Raw genomic sequence first — 23,077 nt, 5'->3', positions numbered from 1 at the left:
ATCGGTTTTTCAATATCGCTTTTTCAATATCGGTTTTTCAATATCGGTTCTAATATCGGTTTCAATATCGGTTTTTCAATATCAGTTTTTCGGTATAGGTTTTTCAATATCGGTTTTTCAATATCGGTTTTTCAATATCAGTTTTTCAATATTTGGTTTTCAATATCGGTTTTTCAATATCGGTTTTTCAATATCAGTTTTTCAATATTTGTTCTCCAATACCGGTTTTTCAATATCGGTTCTAATATCGGATTCAATATCGGTTTTTCAATATCGGTTCTAATATCGGTTTCAATATCGGTTTTTCAATATCGGTTTCAATATCGGTTTTTCAATATCGGTTTTTCAATATCGGGTTTTCAATATCAGTTTTTCAATATTTGTCCTCCAATATCGGTTTTTGAATATCGGTTCTAATATCGGATTCAATATCGGTTTTTCAATACCGGTTTTTCAATATCGGTTTTTCAATATCAGTTTTTCAATATTTGGTTTTCAATATCGGTTCTAATATCGGATTCAATATCGGTTTTTGAATATCGGTTCTAATATCGGATTCAATATCGGTTTTTGAATATCGGTTCTAATATCGGATTCAATATCGGTTTTTCAATATCGGTTTTTCAATATCAGTTTTTCGATATCAGTTTTTCGATATCAGTTTTTCAATATTTGTTTTTCAATATCGGTTTTTCAATATCGGTTTTTCAATATCGCTTTTTCAATATCGGTTTTGCAATATCAGTTTTTCAATATCGGTTTTTCAATATCGGTTTTTCAATATCAGTTCTTCGATATCAGTTTTTCAATATTTGTTTTTCAATATCGGTTTTTCAATATCGGTTTTGCAATATCGGTTCTAATATCGGATTCAATATCGGTTTTTGAATATCGGTTCTAATATCGGATTCAATATCGGTTTTTCAATATCGGTTTTTCAATATCAGTTTTTCGATATCAGTTTTTCGATATCAGTTTTTCAATATCAGTTTTTCAATATCGGTTTTTCAATATCGCTTTTTCAATATCGGTTTTGCAATATCAGTTTTTCAATATCGGTTTTTCAATATCGGTTTTTCAATATCAGTTCTTCGATATCAGTTTTTCAATATTTGTTTTTCAATATCGGTTTTTCAATATCGGTTTTGCAATATCGGTTCTAATATCGGATTCAATATCGGTTTTTGAATATCGGTTCTAATATCGGATTCAATATCGGTTTTTCAATATCGGATTCAATATCGGTTTTTCAATATCGGTTTTGCAATATCAGTTTTTCGATATAGGTTTTTCAATATCGGTTTTTCAATATCGGTTTTTCAATATCGGTTTTTCAATATCGGTTTTTCAATATCAGTTTTTCGATATCAGTTTTTCAATATTTGTTTTTCAATATCGGTTTTTCAATATCGGTTTTGCAATATCAGTTTTTCGATATAAGTTTTTCAATATCGGTTTTTCAATATCGGTTTTGCAATATCAGTTTTTCAATATTTGTTTTTCAATATCGGTTTTTCAATGTCGGTTTTTCAATATTTGTTTTTCGATATAGGTGTTTCAATATCGGTTTCAATATCGGTTTTGCAATATCAGTTTTTCGATATTGGTTTTTCAATACCGGTTTTTCAATATCGGTTTTTCAATATCGGTTTTTCAATATCGCTTTTTCAATATCGCTTTTTCAATATCGCTTTTTCAATATCAGTTTTTCGATATTTGTTCTCCAATATCGGTTTTTCAATATTTGTTTTTCAATATCGGTTTTTCAATATCGGTTCTAATATCGGATTCGATATAAGTTTTTCAATATTTGTTTTTCAATATCGCTTTTTCAATATCGGTTTTTCAATATCGGTTTTTCAATATCGGTTTTTCAATATCAGTTTTTCAATATTTGTTCTCCAATATCGGTTTTTCAATATCGGTTCTAATATCGGATTCAATATCGGTTTTTCAATATCGGTTTTTCAATATCGGTCCTAATATCGGTTTTTCAATATCGGTTTTTCAATATTTGTTTTTCAATATCGCTTTTTCAATATCGGTTTTTCAATATCGGTTTTTCAATATCGGTTTTTCAATATTTGTTTTTCAATATCGATATTTCAATATCGGTTTTTCAATATCAGTTTTTCGATATCAGTTTTTCAATATTTGTTTTTCAATATCGGTTTTTCAATATCGGTTTTTGAATATCGGTTCTAATATCGGATTCAATATCGGTTTTTCAAGATCGGTTTTGCAATATCAGTTTTTCGATATAGGTTTTTCAATATCGGTTTTTCAATATCGGTTTTTTAATATCGGTTTTTCAATATCGGTTTTTCAATATTTGTTATTCAATATCGGTTTTTCAATATCGGTTTTTCAATATCGCTTTTTCAATATCGGTTTTTCAATATCGGTTCTAATATCGGTTTCAATATCGGTTTTTCAATATCAGTTTTTCGGTATAGGTTTTTCAATATCGGTTTTTCAATATCGGTTTTTCAATATCAGTTTTTCAATATTTGGTTTTCAATATCGGTTTTTCAATATCGGTTTTTCAATATCAGTTTTTCAATATTTGTTCTCCAATACCGGTTTTTCAATATCGGTTCTAATATCGGATTCAATATCGGTTTTTCAATATCGGTTCTAATATCGGTTTCAATATCGGTTTTTCAATATCGGTTTCAATATCGGTTTTTCAATATCGGTTTTTCAATATCGGGTTTTCAATATCAGTTTTTCAATATTTGTCCTCCAATATCGGTTTTTGAATATCGGTTTTTCAATATCAGTTTTTCAATATTTGGTTTTCAATATCGGTTCTAATATCGGATTCAATATCGGTTTTTGAATATCGGTTCTAATATCGGATTCAATATCGGTTTTTGAATATCGGTTCTAATATCGGATTCAATATCGGTTTTTCAATATCGGTTTTTCAATATCAGTTTTTCGATATCAGTTTTTCGATATCAGTTTTTCAATATTTGTTTTTCAATATCGGTTTTTCAATATCGGTTTTTCAATATCGCTTTTTCAATATCGGTTTTGCAATATCAGATTTTCAATATCGGTTTTTCAATATCGGTTTTTCAATATCAGTTCTTCGATATCAGTTTTTCAATATTTGTTTTTCAATATCGGTTTTTCAATATCGGTTTTGCAATATCGGTTCTAATATCGGATTCAATATCGGTTTTTGAATATCGGTTCTAATATCGGATTCAATATCGGTTTTTCAATATTGGTTTTTCAATATCAGTTTTTCGATATCAGTTTTTCGATATCAGTTTTTCAATATCAGTTTTTCAATATCGGTTTTTCAATATCGCTTTTTCAATATCGGTTTTGCAATATCAGTTTTTCAATATCGGTTTTTCAATATCGGTTTTTCAATATCAGTTCTTCGATATCAGTTTTTCAATATTTGTTTTTCAATATCGGTTTTTCAATATCGGTTTTGCAATATCGGTTCTAATATCGGATTCAATATCGGTTTTTGAATATCGGTTCTAATATCGGATTCAATATCGGTTTTTCAATATCGGATTCAATATCGGTTTTTCAATATCGGTTTTGCAATATCAGTTTTTCGATATAGGTTTTTCAATATCGGTTTTTCAATATCGGTTTTTCAATATCGGTTTTTCAATATTTGTTTTTCAATATCGGTTTTTCAATATCGGTTTTTCAATATCAGTTTTTCGATATCAGTTTTTCAATATTTGTTTTTCAATATCGGTTTTTCAATATCGGTTTTGCAATATCAGTTTTTCGGTATAGGTTTTTCAATATCGATTTTTCAATATCGGTTTTTCAATATCAGTTTTTCAATATTTGGTTTTCAATATCGGTTTTTCAACATCGGTTTTTCAATATCAGTTTTTCAATATTTGTTCTCCAATATCGGTTTTTCAATATCGGTTCTAATATCGGATTCAATATCGGTTTTTCAATATCGGTTTTTCAATATCAATTTTTCGATATCAGTTTTTCAATATTTGGTTTTCAATATCGGTTTTTCAATATCGGTTTTGCAATATCAGTTTTTCGGTATAGGTTTTTCAATATCGATTTTTCAATATCGGTTTTTCAATATCAGTTTTTCAATATTTGGTTTTCAATATCGGTTTTTCAACATCGGTTTTTCAATATCAGTTTTTCAATATTTGTTCTCCAATATCGGTTTTTCAATATCGGTCCTAATATCGGTTTTTCAATATCGGTTTTTCAATATCGGTCCTAATATCGGTTTTTCAATATCGGTTTTTCAATATCGGTTTTTCAATATTTGTTTTTCAATATCGGTTTTTCAATATCAGTTTTTTGATATCAGTTGTTCAATATTTGGTTTTCAATATCGGTTTTTGAATATCGGTTCTAATATCGGTTTCAATATCGGTTTTTGAATATCGGTTTTGCAATATCAGTTTTTCAATATCGGTTTTTCAATATCGGTTCTAATATCGGATTCAATATCGGTTTTTCAATATCGGTTTTTCAATATCAATTTTTCGATATCAGTTTTTCAATATTTGGTTTTCAATATCGGTTTTTGAATATCGGTTCTAATATCGGTTTCAGTATCGGTTTTTGAATATCGGTTTTCCAATATCAGTTTTTGAATATCGGTTTTTGAATATCGGTTTTTCAATATTTGTTTTTCAATATCGGTTTTTCAATATCGGTTCTAATATCGGTTTCAATATCGGTTTTTCAATATCAGTTTTTCGATGTAAGTTTTTCAATATTGGTTTTTCAATATCGCTTTTTCAATATCGGTTTTTCAATATCAGTTTTTCAATATTGGTTTTTCAATATTTGTTTTTCAATATCGGTTTTTCAATATCGGTTTTTCAATATCAGTTTTTCGATATCAGTTTTTCAATATTTGTTTTTCAATATCGGTCCTAATATCGGTTTTTCAATATCGGTTTTTCAATATCAGTTTTTCAATATTTGTTTTTCAATATCGGTTTTTCAATATCGCTTTTTCAATATCGGTTTTTCAATATCAGTTTTTCGATATCAGTTTTTCGATATCAGTTTTTCAATATTTGTTTTTCAATATCGGTTTTTCAATATCGCTTTTTCAATATCGGTTTTTCAATATCAGTTTTTCGATATCAGTTTTTCAATATTTGTTTTTCAATATCGGTTTTTCAATATCAGTTTTTCGATATCAGTTTTTCAATATTTGTTTTTCAATATCGGTTTTTGAATATCGGTTCTAATATCGGATTCAATATCGGTTTTTGAATATCGGTTCTAATATCGGATTCAATATCGGTTTTTCAATATCGGTTCTAATATCGGATTCAATATCGGTTTTTCAATATCGGTTTTGCAATATCAGTTTTTCGATATAGGTTTTTCAATATCGGTTTTTCAATATCGGTTTTTCAATATCGGTTTTTCAATATTGGTTTTTCAATATTTGTTTTTCAATATCGGTTTTTCAATATCGGTTTTTCAATATCAGTTTTTCGATATCAGTTTTTCAATATTTGTTTTTCAATATCGGTTTTTGAATATCGGTTTTGCAATATCAGTTTTTCAATATCGGTTTTTCAATATCGGTTCTAATATCGGATTCAATATCGGTTTTTCAATATCGGTTTTTCAATATCAATTTTTCGATATCAGTTTTTCAATATGTGTTTTTCAATATCGGTTTTTCAATATCGGTTTTTCAATATCGGTCCTAATATCGGTTTTTCAATATCGGTCCTAATATCGGTTTTTCAATATCGGTTTTTCAATATCGGTTTTTCAATATTTGTTTTTCAATATCGGTTTTTCAATATCAGTTTTTTGATATCAGTTGTTCAATATTTGGTTTTCAATATCGGTTTTTGAATATCGGTTCTAATATCGGTTGCAATATCGGTTTTTGAATATCGGTTTTGCAATATCAGTTTTTCAATATCGGTTTTTCAATATCGGTTCTAATATCGGATTCAATATCGGTTTTTCAATATCGGTTTTTCAATATCGGTCCTAATATCGGTTTTTCAATATCGGTTTTTCAATATCGGTTTTTCAATATCGGTCCTAATATCGGTTTTTCAATATCGGTTTCAATATCGGTTTTTCAATATCGGTTTTGCAATATCAGTTTTTCGATATAAATTTTTCAATATCGGTTTTTCAATATCGGTTTTGCAATATCAGTTTTTCAATATTTGTTTTTCAATATCGGTTTTTCAATATCGGTTTTTCAATGTCGGTTTTTCAATATTTGTTTTTCGATATAGGTGTTTCAATATCGGTTTCAATATCGGTTTTGCAATATCAGTTTTTCGATATAGGTTTTTCAATACCGGTTTTTCAATATCGGTTTTTCAATATCGGTTTTTCAATATCGCTTTTTCAATATCGCTTTTTCAATATCGCTTTTTCAATATCAGTTTTTCGATATTTGTTTTCCAATATCGGTTTTTCAATATTTGTTTTTCAATATCGGTTCTAATATCGGATTCGATATAAGTTTTTCAATATTTGTTTTTCAATATCGCTTTTTCAATATCGGTTTTTCAATATCGGTTTTTCAATATCGGTTTTTCAATATCAGTTTTTCAATATTTGTTCTCCAATATCGGTTTTTCAATATCGGTTCTAATATCGGATTCAATATCGGTTTTTGAATATCGGTTCTAATATCGGTTTCAGTATCGGTTTTTGAATATCGGTTTTCCAATATCAGTTTTTGAATATCGGTTTTTGAATATCGGTTTTTCAATATTTGTTTTTCAATATCGGTTTTTCAATATCGGTTCTAATATCGGTTTCAATATCGGTTTTTCAATATCAGTTTTTCGATGTAAGTTTTTCAATATTGGTTTTTCAATATCGCTTTTTCAATATCGGTTTTTCAATATCAGTTTTTCAATATTGGTTTTTCAATATTTGTTTTTCAATATCGGTTTTTCAATATCGGTTCTAATATCGGATTCAATATCGGTTTTTCAATATCGGTTTTTCAATATCAATTTTTCGATATCAGTTTTTCAATATGTGTTTTTCAATATCGGTTTTTCAATATCGGTTTTTCAATATCGGTCCTAATATCGGTTTTTCAATATCGGTCCTAATATCGATTTTTCAATATCGGTTTTTCAATATCGGTTTTTCAATATTTGTTTTTCAATATCGGTTTTTCAATATCAGTTTTTTGATATCAGTTGTTCAATATTTGGTTTTCAATATCGGTTTTTGAATATCGGTTCTAATATCGGTTGCAATATCGGTTTTTGAATATCGGTTTTGCAATATCAGTTTTTCAATATCGGTTTTTCAATATCGGTTCTAATATCGGATTCAATATCGGTTTTTCAATATCGGTTTTTCAATATCGGTCCTAATATCGGTTTTTCAATATCGGTTTTTCAATATCGGTTTTTCAATATCGGTCCTAATATCGGTTTTTCAATATCGGTTTCAATATCGGTTTTTCAATATCGGTTTTGCAATATCAGTTTTTCGATATAAGTTTTTCAATATCGGTTTTTCAATATCGGTTTTGCAATATCAGTTTTTCAATATTTGTTTTTCAATATCGGTTTTTCAATATCGGTTTTTCAATGTCGGTTTTTCAATATTTGTTTTTCGATATAGGTGTTTCAATATCGGTTTCAATATCGGTTTTGCAATATCAGTTTTTCGATATAGGTTTTTCAATACCGGTTTTTCAATATCGGTTTTTCAATATCGGTTTTTCAATATCGCTTTTTCAATATCGCTTTTTCAATATCGCTTTTTCAATATCAGTTTTTCGATATTTGTTTTCCAATATCGGTTTTTCAATATTTGTTTTTCAATATCGGTTCTAATATCGGATTCGATATAAGTTTTTCAATATTTGTTTTTCAATATCGCTTTTTCAATATCGGTTTTTCAATATCGGTTTTTCAATATCGGTTTTTCAATATCAGTTTTTCAATATTTGTTCTCCAATATCGGTTTTTCAATATCGGTTCTAATATCGGATTCAATATCGGTTTTTGAATATCGGTTCTAATATCGGTTTCAGTATCGGTTTTTGAATATCGGTTTTCCAATATCAGTTTTTGAATATCGGTTTTTGAATACCGGTTTTTCAATATTTGTTTTTCAATATCGGTTTTTCAATATCGGTTCTAATATCGGTTTCAATATCGGTTTTTCAATATCAGTTTTTCGATGTAAGTTTTTCAATATTGGTTTTTCAATATCGCTTTTTCAATATCGGTTTTTCAATATCAGTTTTTCAATATTGGTTTTTCAATATTTGTTTTTCAATATCGGTTTTTCAATATCGGTTTTTCAATATCAGTTTTTCGATATCAGTTTTTCAATATTTGTTTTTCAATATCGGTCCTAATATCGGTTTTTCAATATCGGTTTTTCAATATCAGTTTTTTAATATTTGTTTTTCAATATCGGTTTTTCAATATCGCTTTTTCAATATCGGTTTTTCAATATCAGTTTTTCGATATCAGTTTTTCGATATCAGTTTTTCAATATTTGTTTTTCAATATCGGTTTTTCAATATCGCTTTTTCAATATCGGTTTTTCAATATCAGTTTTTCGATATCAGTTTTTCAATATTTGTTTTTCAATATCGGTTTTTCAATATCAGTTTTTCGATATCAGTTTTTCAATATTTGTTTTTCAATATCGGTTTTTGAATATCGGTTCTAGTATCGGATTCAATATCGGTTTTTGAATATCGGTTCTAATATCGGATTCAATATCGGTTTTTCAATATCGGTTCTAATATCGGATTCAATATCGGTTTTTCAATATCGGTTTTGCAATATCAGTTTTTCGATATAGGTTTTTCAATATCGGTTTTTCAATATCGGTTTTTCAATATCGGTTTTTCAATATTGGTTTTTCAATATTTGTTTTTCAATATCGGTTTTTCAATATCGGTTTTTCAATATCAGTTTTTCGATATCAGTTTTTCAATATTTGTTTTTCAATATCGGTTTTTCAATATCGGTTTTGCAATATCAGTTTTTCGGTATAGGTTTTTCAATATCGGTTTTTCAATATCGGTTTTTCAATATCAGTTTTTCAATATTTGGTTTTCAATATCGGTTTTTCAATATCGGTTTTTCAATATCAGTTTTTCAATATTTGTTCTCCAATATCGGTTTTTCAATATCGGTTCTAATATCGGATTCAATATCGGTTTTTCAATATCGGTTTTCCAATATCGGTCCTAATATCGGTTTTTCAATATCGGTCCTAATATCGGTTTTTCAATATCGGTTTTTCAATATCGGTTTTTCAATATTTGTTTTTCAATATCGGTTTTTCAATATCAGTTTTTTGATATCAGTTGTTCAATATTTGGTTTTCAATATCGGTTTTTGAATATCGGTTCTAATATCGGTTGCAATATCGGTTTTTGAATATCGGTTTTGCAATATCAGTTTTTCAATATCGGTTTTTCAATATCGGTTCTAATATCGGATTCAATATCGGTTTTTCAATATCGGTTTTTCAATATCGGTCCTAATATCGGTTTTTCAATATCGGTTTTTCAATATCGGTTTTTCAATATCGGTCCTATTATCGGTTTTTCAATATCGGTTTCAATATCGGTTTTTCAATATCGGTTTTGCAATATCAGTTTTTCGATATAAGTTTTTCAATATCGGTTTTTCAATATCGGTTTTGCAATATCAGTTTTTCAATATTTGTTTTTCAATATCGGTTTTTCAATACCGGTTTTTCAATGTCGGTTTTTCAATATTTGTTTTTCGATATAGGTGTTTCAATATCGGTTTCAATATCGGTTTTGCAATATCAGTTTTTCGATATAGGTTTTTCAATACCGGTTTTTCAATATCGGTTTTTCAATATCGGTTTTTCAATATCGCTTTTTCAATATCGCTTTTTCAATATCGCTTTTTCAATATCAGTTTTTCGATATTTGTTTTCCAATATCGGTTTTTCAATATTTGTTTTTCAATATCGGTTCTAATATCGGATTCGATATAAGTTTTTCAATATTTGTTTTTCAATATCGCTTTTTCAATATCGGTTTTTCAATATCGGTTTTTCAATATCGGTTTTTCAATATCAGTTTTTCAATATTTGTTCTCCAATATCGGTTTTTCAATATCGGTTCTAATATCGGATTCAATATCGGTTTTTCAATATCGGTTTTTCAATATCGGTCCTAATATCGGTTTTTCAATATCGGTCCTAATATCGGTTTTTCAATATCGGTTTTTCAATATTTGTTTTTCAATATCGCTTTTTCAATATCGCTTTTTCAATATCGGTTTTTCAATATCGGTTTTTCAATATTTGTTTTTCAATATCGATATTTCAATATCGGTTTTTCAATATCAGTTTTTCGATATCAGTTTTTCAATATTTGTTTTTCAATATCGCTTTTTCAATATCGGTTTTTCAATATCGGTTTTTCAATATCAGTTTTTCAATATTTGTTCTCCAATATCGGTTTTTCAATATCGGTTCTAATATCGGATTCAATATCGGTTTTTCAATATCGGTTTTTCAATATCGGTCCTAATATCGGTTTTTCAATATCGGTCCTAATATCGGTTTTTCAATATCGGTTTTTCAATATTTGTTTTTCAATATCGCTTTTTCAATATCGGTTTTTCAATATCGGTTTTTCAATATCGGTTTTTCAATATTTGTTTTTCAATATCGATATTTCAATATCGGTTTTTCAATATCAGTTTTTCGATATAGGTTTTTCAATATCGGTTTTTCAATATCGGTTTTTCAATATCGGTTTTTCAATATCGGTTTTTCAATATTTGTTTTTCAATATCGGTTTTTCAATATCGGTTTTTCAATATCAGTTTTTCGATATCAGTTTTTCAATATTTGTTTTTCAATATCGGTTTTTCAATATCGGTTTTGCAATATCAGTTTTTCGGTATAGGTTTTTCAATATCGGTTTTTCAATATCGGTTTTTCAATATCAGTTTTTCAATATTTGGTTTTCAATATCGGTTTTTCAATATCGGTTTTTCAATATCAGTTTTTCAATATTTGTTCTCCAATATCGGTTTTTCAATATCGGTTCTAATATCGGATTCAATATCGGTTTTTCAATATCGGTTTTTCAATATCGGTCCTAATATCGGTTTTTCAATATCGGTCCTAATATCGGTTTTTCAATATCGGTTTTTCAATATCGGTTTTTCAATATTTGTTTTTCAATATCGGTTTTTCAATATCAGTTTTTTGATATCAGTTGTTCAATATTTGGTTTTCAATATCGGTTTTTGAATATCGGTTCTAATATCGGTTGCAATATCGGTTTTTGAATATCGGTTTTGCAATATCAGTTTTTCAATATCGGTTTTTCAATATCGGTTCTAATATCGGATTCAATATCGGTTTTTCAATATCGGTTTTTCAATATCGGTCCTAATATCGGTTTTTCAATATCGGTTTTTCAATATCGGTTTTTCAATATCGGTCCTAATATCGGTTTTTCAATATCGGTTTCAATATCGGTTTTTCAATATCGGTTTTGCAATATCAGTTTTTCGATATAAGTTTTTCAATATCGGTTTTTCAATATCGGTTTTGCAATATCAGTTTTTCAATATTTGTTTTTCAATATCGGTTTTTCAATATCGGTTTTTCAATGTCGGTTTTTCAATATTTGTTTTTCGATATAGGTGTTTCAATATCGGTTTCAATATCGGTTTTGCAATATCAGTTTTTCGATATAGGTTTTTCAATACCGGTTTTTCAATATCGGTTTTTCAATATCGGTTTTTCAATATCGCTTTTTCAATATCGCTTTTTCAATATCGCTTTTTCAATATCAGTTTTTCGATATTTGTTCTCCAATATCGGTTTTTCAATATTTGTTTTTCAATATCGGTTTTTCAATATCGGTTCTAATATCGGATTCGATATAAGTTTTTCAATATTTGTTTTTCAATATCGCTTTTTCAATATCGGTTTTTCAATATCGGTTTTTCAATATCGGTTTTTCAATATCAGTTTTTCAATATTTGTTCTCCAATATCGGTTTTTCAATATCGGTTCTAATATCGGATTCAATATCGGTTTTTCAATATCGGTTTTTCAATATCGGTCCTAATATCGGTTTTTCAATATCGGTCCTAATATCGGTTTTTCAATATCGGTTTTTCAATATTTGTTTTTCAATATCGCTTTTTCAATATCGGTTTTTCAATATCGGTTTTTCAATATCGGTTTTTCAATATTTGTTTTTCAATATCGATATTTCAATATCGGTTTTTCAATATCAGTTTTTCGATATCAGTTTTTCAATATTTGTTTTTCAATATCGGTTTTTCAATATCGGTTTTTGAATATCGGTTCTAATATCGGATTCAATATCGGTTTTTCAAGATCGGTTTTGCAATATCAGTTTTTCGATATAGGTTTTTCAATATCGGTTTTTCAATATCGGTTTTTTAATATCGGTTTTTCAATATCGGTTTTTCAATATTTGTTTTTCAATATCGGTTTTTCAATATCGGTTTTTCAATATCGCTTTTTCAATATCGGTTTTTCAATATCGGTTCTAATATCGGTTTCAATATCGGTTTTTCAATATCAGTTTTTCGGTATAGGTTTTTCAATATCGGTTTTTCAATATCGGTTTTTCAATATCAGTTTTTCAATATTTGGTTTTCAATATCGGTTTTTCAATATCGGTTTTTCAATATCAGTTTTTCAATATTTGTTCTCCAATACCGGTTTTTCAATATCGGTTCTAATATCGGATTCAATATCGGTTTTTCAATATCGGTTCTAATATCGGTTTCAATATCGGTTTTTCAATATCGGTTTTTCAATATCGGTTCTAATATCGGATTCAATATCGGTTTTTCAATATCGGTTTTTCAATATCAATTTTTCGATATCAGTTTTTCAATATTTGGTTTTCAATATCGGTTTTTGAATATCGGTTCTAATATCGGTTTCAGTATCGGTTTTTGAATATCGGTTTTCCAATATCAGTTTTTGAATATCGGTTTTTGAATATCGGTTTTTCAATATTTGTTTTTCAATATCGGTTTTTCAATATCGGTTCTAATATCGGTTTCAATATCGGTTTTTCAATATCAGTTTTTCGATGTAAGTTTTTCAATATTGGTTTTTCAATATCGCTTTTTCAATATCGGTTTTTCATTATCAGTTTTTCGATATCAGTTTTTCAATATTTGTTTTTCAATATCGGTTTTTCAATATCAGTTTTGCAATATCAGTTTTTCAATATTTGTTTTTCAATATCGGTTTTTCAATATCGGTTTTTCAATGTCGGTTTTTCAATATTTGTTTTTCGATATAGGTGTTTCAATATCGGTTTCAATATCGGTTTTGCAATATCAGTTTTTCGATATAGGTTTTTCAATACCGGTTTTTCAATATCGGTTTTTCAATATCGGTTTTTCAATATCGCTTTTTCAATATCGCTTTTTCAATATCGCTTTTTCAATATCAGTTTTTCGATATTTGTTTTCCAATATCGGTTTTTCAATATTTGTTTTTCAATATCGGTTCTAATATCGGATTCGATATAAGTTTTTCAATATTTGTTTTTCAATATCGCTTTTTCAATATCGGTTTTTCAATATCGGTTTTTCAATATCGGTTTTTCAATATCAGTTTTTCAATATTTGTTCTCCAATATCGGTTTTTCAATATCGGTTCTAATATCGGATTCAATATCGGTTTTTCAATATCGGTTTTTCAATATCGGTCCTAATATCGGTTTTTCAATATCGGTCCTAATATCGGTTTTTCAATATCGGTTTTTCAATATTTGTTTTTCAATATCGCTTTTTCAATATCGGTTTTTCAATATCGGTTTTTCAATATCGGTTTTTCAATATTTGTTTTTCAATATCGATATTTCAATATCGGTTTTTCAATATCAGTTTTTCGATATCAGTTTTTCAATATTTGTTTTTCAATATCGCTTTTTCAATATCGGTTTTTCAATATCGGTTTTTCAATATCGGTTTTTCAATATCAGTTTTTCAATATTTGTTCTCCAATATCGGTTTTTCAATATCGGTTCTAATATCGGATTCAATATCGGTTTTTCAATATCGGTTTTTCAATATCGGTCCTAATATCGGTTTTTCAATATCGGTCCTAATATCGGTTTTTCAATATCGGTTTTTCAATATTTGTTTTTCAATATCGCTTTTTCAATATCGGTTTTTCAATATCGGTTTTTCAATATCGGTTTTTCAATATTTGTTTTTCAATATCGATATTTCAATATCGGTTTTTCAATATCAGTTTTTCGATATAGGTTTTTCAATATCGGTTTTTCAATATCGGTTTTTCAATATCGGTTTTTCAATATCGGTTTTTCAATATTTGTTTTTCAATATCGGTTTTTCAATATCGGTTTTTCAATATCAGTTTTTCGATATCAGTTTTTCAATATTTGTTTTTCAATATCGGTTTTTCAATATCGGTTTTGCAATATCAGTTTTTCGGTATAGGTTTTTCAATATCGGTTTTTCAATATCGGTTTTTCAATATCAGTTTTTCAATATTTGGTTTTCAATATCGGTTTTTCAATATCGGTTTTTCAATATCAGTTTTTCAATATTTGTTCTCCAATATCGGTTTTTCAATATCGGTTCTAATATCGGATTCAATATCGGTTTTTCAATATCGGTTTTTCAATATCGGTCCTAATATCGGTTTTTCAATATCGGTCCTAATATCGGTTTTTCAATATCGGTTTTTCAATATCGGTTTTTCAATATTTGTTTTTCAATATCGGTTTTTCAATATCAGTTTTTTGATATCAGTTGTTCAATATTTGGTTTTCAATATCGGTTTTTGAATATCGGTTCTAATATCGGTTGCAATATCGGTTTTTGAATATCGGTTTTGCAATATCAGTTTTTCAATATCGGTTTTTCAATATCGGTTCTAATATCGGATTCAATATCGGTTTTTCAATATCGGTTTTTCAATATCGGTCCTAATATCGGTTTTTCAATATCGGTTTTTCAATATCGGTTTTTCAATATCGGTCCTAATATCGGTTTTTCAATATCGGTTTCAATATCGGTTTTTCAATATCGGTTTTGCAATATCAGTTTTTCGATATAAGTTTTTCAATATCGGTTTTTCAATATCGGTTTTGCAATATCAGTTTTTCAATATTTGTTTTTCAATATCGGTTTTTCAATATCGGTTTTTCAATGTCGGTTTTTCAATATTTGTTTTTCGATATAGGTGTTTCAATATCGGTTTCAATATCGGTTTTGCAATATCAGTTTTTCGATATAGGTTTTTCAATACCGGTTTTTCAATATCGGTTTTTCAATATCGGTTTTTCAATATCGCTTTTTCAATATCGCTTTTTCAATATCGGTTTTTCAATATCAGTTTTTCGATATTTGTTCTCCAATATCGGTTTTTCAATATTTGTTTTTCAATATCGGTTTTTCAATATCGGTTCTAATATCGGATTCGATATAAGTTTTTCAATATTTGTTTTTCAATATCGCTTTTTCAATATCGGTTTTTCAATATCGGTTTTTCAATATCGGTTTTTCAATATCAGTTTTTCAATATTTGTTCTCCAATATCGGTTTTTCAATATCGGTTCTAATATCGGATTCAATATCGGTTTTTCAATATCGGTTTTTCAATATCGGTCCTAATATCGGTTTTTCAATATCGGTCCTAATATCGGTTTTTCAATATCGGTTTTTCAATATTTGTTTTTCAATATCGCTTTTTCAATATCGGTTTTTCAATATCGGTTTTTCAATATCGGTTTTTCAATATTTGTTTTTCAATATCGATATTTCAATATCGGTTTTTCAATATCAGTTTTTCGATATCAGTTTTTCAATATTTGTTTTTCAATATCGGTTTTTCAATATCGGTTTTTGAATATCGGTTCTAATATCGGATTCAATATCGGTTTTTCAAGATCGGTTTTGCAATATCAGTTTTTCGATATAGGTTTTTCAATATCGGTTTTTCAATATCGGTTTTTTAATATCGGTTTTTCAATATCGGTTTTTCAATATTTGTTTTTCAATATCGGTTTTTCAATATCGGTTTTTCAATATCGCTTTTTCAATATCGGTTTTTCAATATCGGTTCTAATATCGGTTTCAATATCGGTTTTTCAATATCAGTTTTTCGGTATAGGTTTTTCAATATCGGTTTTTCAATATCGGTTTTTCAATATCAGTTTTTCAATATTTGGTTTTCAATATCGGTTTTTCAATATCGGTTTTTCAATATCAGTTTTTCAATATTTGTTCTCCAATACCGGTTTTTCAATATCGGTTCTAATATCGGATTCAATATCGGTTTTTCAATATCGGTTCTAATATCGGTTTCAATATCGGTTTTTCAATATCGGTTTTTCAATATCGGTTCTAATATCGGATTCAATATCGGTTTTTCAATATCGGTTTTTCAATATCAATTTTTCGATATCAGTTTTTCAATATTTGGTTTTCAATATCGGTTTTTGAATATCGGTTTTTGAATATCGGTTCTAATATCGGTTTCAGTATCGGTTTTTGAATATCGGTTTTCCAATATCAGTTTTTGAATATCGGTTTTTGAATATCGGTTTTTCAATATTTGTTTTTCAATATCGGTTTTTCAATATCGGTTCTAATATCGGTTTCAATATCGGTTTTTCAATATCAGTTTTTCGATGTAAGTTTTTCAATATTGGTTTTTCAATATCGCTTTTTCAATATCGGTTTTTCAATATCAGTTTTTCGATATCAGTTTTTCAATATTTGTTTTTCAATATCGGTTTTTCAATATCAGTTTTTCGATATCAGTTTTTCAATATTTGTTTTTCAATATCGGTTTTTCAATATCAGTTTTTCGATATCAGTTTTTCAATATTTGTTTTTCAATATCGGTTTTTGAATATCGGTTCTAATATCGGATTCAATATCGGTTTTTGAATATCGGTTCTAATATCGGATTCAATATCGGTTTTTCAATATCGGTTCTAATATCGGATTCAATATCGGTTTTTCAATATCGGTTTTGCAATATCAGTTTTTCGATATAGGTTTTTCAATATCGGTTTTTCAATATCGGTTTTTCAATATCGGTTTTTCAATATTGGTTTTTCAATATTTGTTTTTCAATATCGGTTTTTCAATATCGGTTTTTCAATATCAGTTTTTCGATATCAGTTTTTCAATATTTGTTTTTAAATATCGGTTTTTCAATATCGGTTTTGCAATATCAGTTTTTCGGTATAGGTTTTTCAATATCGGTTTTTCAATATCGGTTTTTCAATATCAGTTTTTCAATATTTGGTTTTCAATATCGGTTTTTCAATATCGGTTTTTCAATATCAGTTTTTCAATATTTGTTCTCCAATATCGGTTTTTCAATATCGGTTCTAATATCGGATTCAATATCGGTTTTTCAATATCGGTTTTTCAATATCGGTCCTAATATCGGTTTTTCAATATCGGTCCTAATATCGGTTTTTCAATATCGGTTTTTCAATATCGGTTTTTCAATATTTGTTTTTCAATATCGGTTTTTCAATATCAGTTTTTTGATATCAGTTGTTCAATATTTGGTTTTCAATATCGGTTTTTGAATATCGGTTCTAATATCGGTTGCAATATCGGTTTTTGAATATCGGTTTTGCAATATCAGTTTTTCAATATCGGTTTTTCAATATCGGTTCTAATATCGGATTCAATATCGGTTTTTCAATATCGGTTTTTCAATATCGGTCCTAATATCGGTTTTTCAATATCGGTTTTTCAATATCGGTTTTTCAATATCGGTTTCAATATCGGTTTTTCAATATCGGTTTTGCAATATCAGTTTTTCGATATAAGTTTTTCAATATCGGTTTTTCAATATCGGTTTTGCAATATCAGTTTTTCAATATTTGTTTTTCAATATCGGTTTTTCAATATCGGTTTTTCAATGTCGGTTTTTCAATATTTGTTTTTCGATATAGGTGTTTCAATATCGGTTTCAATATCGGTTTTGCAATATCAGTTTTTCGATATAGGTTTTTCAATACCGGTTTTTCAATATCGGTTTTTCAATATCGGTTTTTCAATATCGCTTTTTCAATATCGCTTTTTCAATATCGCTTTTTCAATATCAGTTTTTCGATATTTGTTCTCCAATATCGGTTTTTCAATATTTGTTTTTCAATATCGGTTTTTCAATATCGGTTCTAATATCGGATTCGATATAAGTTTTTCAATATTTGTTTTTCAATATCTCTTTTTCAATATCGCTTTTTCAATATCGGTTTTTCAATATCGGTTTTTCAATATCAGTTTTTCAATATTTGTTCTCCAATATCGGTTTTTCAATATCGGTTCTAATATCGGATTCAATATCGGTTTTTCAATATCGGTTTTTCAATATCGGTCCTAATATCGGTTTTTCAATATCGGTCCTAATATCGGTTTTTCAATATCGGTTTTTCAATATTTGTTTTTCAATATCGCTTTTTCAATATCGGTTTCTCAATATCGGTTTTTCAATATCGGTTTTTCAATATTTGTTTTTCAATATCGATATTTCAATATCGGTTTTTCAATATCAGTTTTTCGATATCAGTTTTTCAATATTTGTTTTTCAATATCGCTTTTTCAATATCGGTTTTTCAATATCGGTTTTTCAATATCAGTTTTTCAATATTTGTTCTCCAATATCGGTTTTTCAATATCGGTTCTAATATCGGATTCAATATCGGTTTTTCAATACCGGTTTTTCAATATCGGTTTTTCAATATCAGTTTTTCAATATTTGGTTTTCAATATCGGTTCTAATATCGGATTCAATATCGGTTTTTGAATATCGGTTCTAATATCGGATTCAATATCGGTTTTTGAATATCGGTTCTAATATCGGATTCAATATCGGTTTTTCAATATCGGTTTTTCAATATCAGTTTTTCGATATCAGTTTTTCGATATCAGTTTTTCAATATTTGTTTTTCAATATCGGTTTTTCAATATCGCTTTTTCAATATCGGTTTTGCAATATCAGTTTTTCAATATCGGTTTTTCAATATCGGTTTTTCAATATCAGTTCTTCGATATCAGTTTTTCAATATTTGTTTTTCAATATCGGTTTTTCAATATCGATTTTTCAATATCGGTTTTTCAATATCAGTTTTTCAATATTTGGTTTTCAATATCGGTTTTTCAACATCGGTTTTTCAATATCAGTTTTTCAATATTTGTTCTCCAATATCGGTTTTTCAATATCGGTCCTAATATCGGTTTTTCAATATCGGTTTTTCAATATCGGTCCTAATATCGGTTTTTCAATATCGGTTTTTCAATATCGGTTTTTCAATATTTGTTTTTCAATATCGGTTTTTCAATATCAGTTTTTTGATATCAGTTGTTCAATATTTGGTTTTCAATATCGGTTTTTGAATATCGGTTCTAATATCGGTTTCAATATCGGTTTTTGAATATCGGTTTTGCAATATCAGTTTTTCAATATCGGTTTTTCAATATCGGTTCTAATATCGGATTCAATATCGGTTTTTCAATATCGGTTTTTCAATATCAATTTTTCGATATCAGTTTTTCAATATTTGGTTTTCAATATCGGTTTTTGAATATCGGTTTTTGAATATCGGTTCTAATATCGGTTTCAGTATCGGTTTTTGAATATCGGTTTTCCAATATCAGTTTTTGAATATCGGTTTTTGAATATCGGTTTTTCAATATTTGTTTTTCAATATCGGTTTTTCAATATCGGTTCTAATATCGGTTTCAATATCGGTTTTTCAATATCAGTTTTTCGATGTAAGTTTTTCAATATTGGTTTTTCAATATCGCTTTTTCAATATCGGTTTTTCAATATCAGTTTTTCAATATTGGTTTTTCAATATTTGTTTTTCAATATCGGTTTTTCAATATCGGTTTTTCAATATCAGTTTTTCGATATCAGTTTTTCAATATTTGTTTTTCAATATCGGTCCTAATATCGGTTTTTCAATATCGGTTTTTCAATATCAGTTTTTCAATATTTGTTTTTCAATATCGGTTTTTCAATATCGCTTTTTCAATATCGGTTTTTCAATATCAGTTTTTCGATATCAGTTTTTCGATATCAGTTTTTCAATATTTGTTTTTCAATATCGGTTTTTCAATATCGCTTTTTCAATATCGGTTTTTCAATATCAGTTTTTCGATATCAGTTTTTCAATATTTGTTTTTCAATATCGGTTTTTCAATATCAGTTTTTCGATATCAGTTTTTCAATATTTGTTTTTCAATATCGGTTTTTGAATATCGGTTCTAATATCGGATTCAATATCGGTTTTTGAATATCGGTTCTAATATCGGATTCAATATCGGTTTTTCAATATCGGTTCTAATATCGGATTCAATATCGGTTTTTCAATATCGGTTTTGCAATATCAGTTTTTCGATATAGGTTTTTCAATATCGGTTTTTCAATATCGGTTTTTCAATATCGGTTTTTCAATATTGGTTTTTCAATATTTGTTTTTCAATATCGGTTTTTCAATATCGGTTTTTCAATATCAGTTTTTCGATATCAGTTTTTCAATATTTGTTTTTCAATATCGGTTTTTGAATATCGGTTTTGCAATATCAGTTTTTCAATATCGGTTTTTCAATATCGGTTCTAATATCGGATTCAATATCGGTTTTTCAATATCGGTTTTTCAATATCAATTTTTCGATATCAGTTTTTCAATATGTGTTTTTCAATATCGGTTTTTCAATATCGGTTTTTCAATATCGGTCCTAATATCGGTTTTTCAATATCGGTCCTAATATCGGTTTTTCAATATCGGTTTTTCAATATCGGTTTTTCAATATTTGTTTTTCAATATCGGTTTTTCAATATCAGTTTTTTGATATCAGTTGTTCAATATTTGGTTTTCAATATCGGTTTTTGAATATCGGTTCTAATATCGGTTGCAATATCGGTTTTTGAATATCGGTTTTGCAATATCAGTTTTTCAATATCGGTTTTTCAATATCGGTTCTAATATCGGATTCAATATCGGTTTTTCAATATCGGTTTTTCAATATCGGTCCTAATATCGGTTTTTCAATATCGGTTTTTCAATATCGGTTTTTCAATATCGGTCCTAATATCGGTTTTTCAATATCGGTTTCAATATCGGTTTTTCAATATCGGTTTTGCAATATCAGTTTTTCGATATAAGTTTTTCAATATCGGTTTTTCAATATCGGTTTTGCAATATCAGTTTTTCAATATTTGTTTTTCAATATCGGTTTTTCAATATCGGTTTTTCAATGTCGGTTTTTCAATATTTGTTTTTCGATATAGGTGTTTCAATATCGGTTTCAATATCGGTTTTGCAATATCAGTTTTTCGATATAGGTTTTTCAATACCGGTTTTTCAATATCGGTTTTTCAATATCGGTTTTTCAATATCGCTTTTTCAATATCGCTTTTTCAATATCGCTTTTTCAATATCAGTTTTTCGATATTTGTTTTCCAATATCGGTTTTTCAATATTTGTTTTTCAATATCGGTTCTAATATCGGATTCGATATAAGTTTTTCAATATTTGTTTTTCAATATCGCTTTTTCAATATCGGTTTTTCAATATCGGTTTTTCAATATCGGTTTTTCAATATCAGTTTTTCGATGTAAGTTTTTCAATATTGGTTTTTCAATATCGCTTTTTCAATATCGGTTTTTCAATATCAGTTTTTCAATATTGGTTTTTCAATATTTGTTTTTCAATATCGGTTTTTCAATATCGGTTTTTCAATATCAGTTTTTCGATATCAGTTTTTCAATATTTGTTTTTCAATATCGGTCCTAATATCGGTTTTTCAATATCGGTTTTTCAATATCAGTTTTTCAATATTTGTTTTTCAATATCGGTTTTTCAATATCGCTTTTTCAATATCGGTTTTTCAATATCAGTTTTTCGATATCAGTTTTTCGATATCAGTTTTTCAATATTTGTTTTTCAATATCGGTTTTTCAATATCGCTTTTTCAATATCGGTTTTTCAATATCAGTTTTTCGATATCAGTTTTTCAATATTTGTTTTTCAATATCGGTTTTTCAATATCAGTTTTTCGATATCAGTTTTTCAATATTTGTTTTTCAATATCGGTTTTTGAATGTCGGTTCTAGTATCGGATTCAATATCGGTTTTTGAATATCGGTTCTAATATCGGATTCAATATCGGTTTTTCAATATCGGTTCTAATATCGGATTCAATATCGGTTTTTCAATATCGGTTTTGCAATATCAGTTTTTCGATATAGGTTTTTCAATATCGGTTTTTCAATATCGGTTTTTCAATATCGGTTTTTCAATATTGGTTTTTCAATATTTGTTTTTCAATATCGGTTTTTCAATATCGGTTTTTCAATATCAGTTTTTCGATATCAGTTTTTCAATATTTGTTTTTCAATATCGGTTTTTCAATATCGGTTTTGCAATATCAGTTTTTCGGTATAGGTTTTTCAATATCGGTTTTTCAATATCGGTTTTTCAATATCAGTTTTTCAATATTTGGTTTTCAATATCGGTTTTTCAATATCGGTTTTTCAATATCAGTTTTTCAATATTTGTTCTCCAATATCGGTTTTTCAATATCGGTTCTAATATCGGATTCAATATCGGTTTTTCAATATCGGTTTTTCAATATCGGTCCTAATATCGGTTTTTCAATATCGGTCCTAATATCGGTTTTTCAATATCGGTTTTTCAATATCGGTTTTTCAATATTTGTTTTTCAATATCGGTTTTTCAATATCAGTTTTTTGATATCAGTTGTTCAATATTTGGTTTTCAATATCGGTTTTTGAATATCGGTTCTAATATCGGTTGCAATATCGGTTTTTGAATATCGGTTTTGCAATATCAGTTTTTCAATATCGGTTTTTCAATATCGGTTCTAATATCGGATTCAATATCGGTTTTTCAATATCGGTTTTTCAATATCGGTCCTAATATCGGTTTTTCAATATCGGTTTTTCAATATCGGTTTTTCAATATCGGTCCTATTATCGGTTTTTCAATATCGGTTTCAATATCGGTTTTTCAATATCGGTTTTGCAATATCAGTTTTTC

The sequence above is a fragment of the Andrena cerasifolii genome, chromosome 12, assembly GCF_050908995.1.
Source record: "Andrena cerasifolii isolate SP2316 chromosome 12, iyAndCera1_principal, whole genome shotgun sequence".
Lineage (NCBI taxonomy): Eukaryota > Metazoa > Arthropoda > Insecta > Hymenoptera > Andrenidae > Andrena > Andrena cerasifolii.
This window is presented reverse-complemented; position numbering follows the sequence as displayed.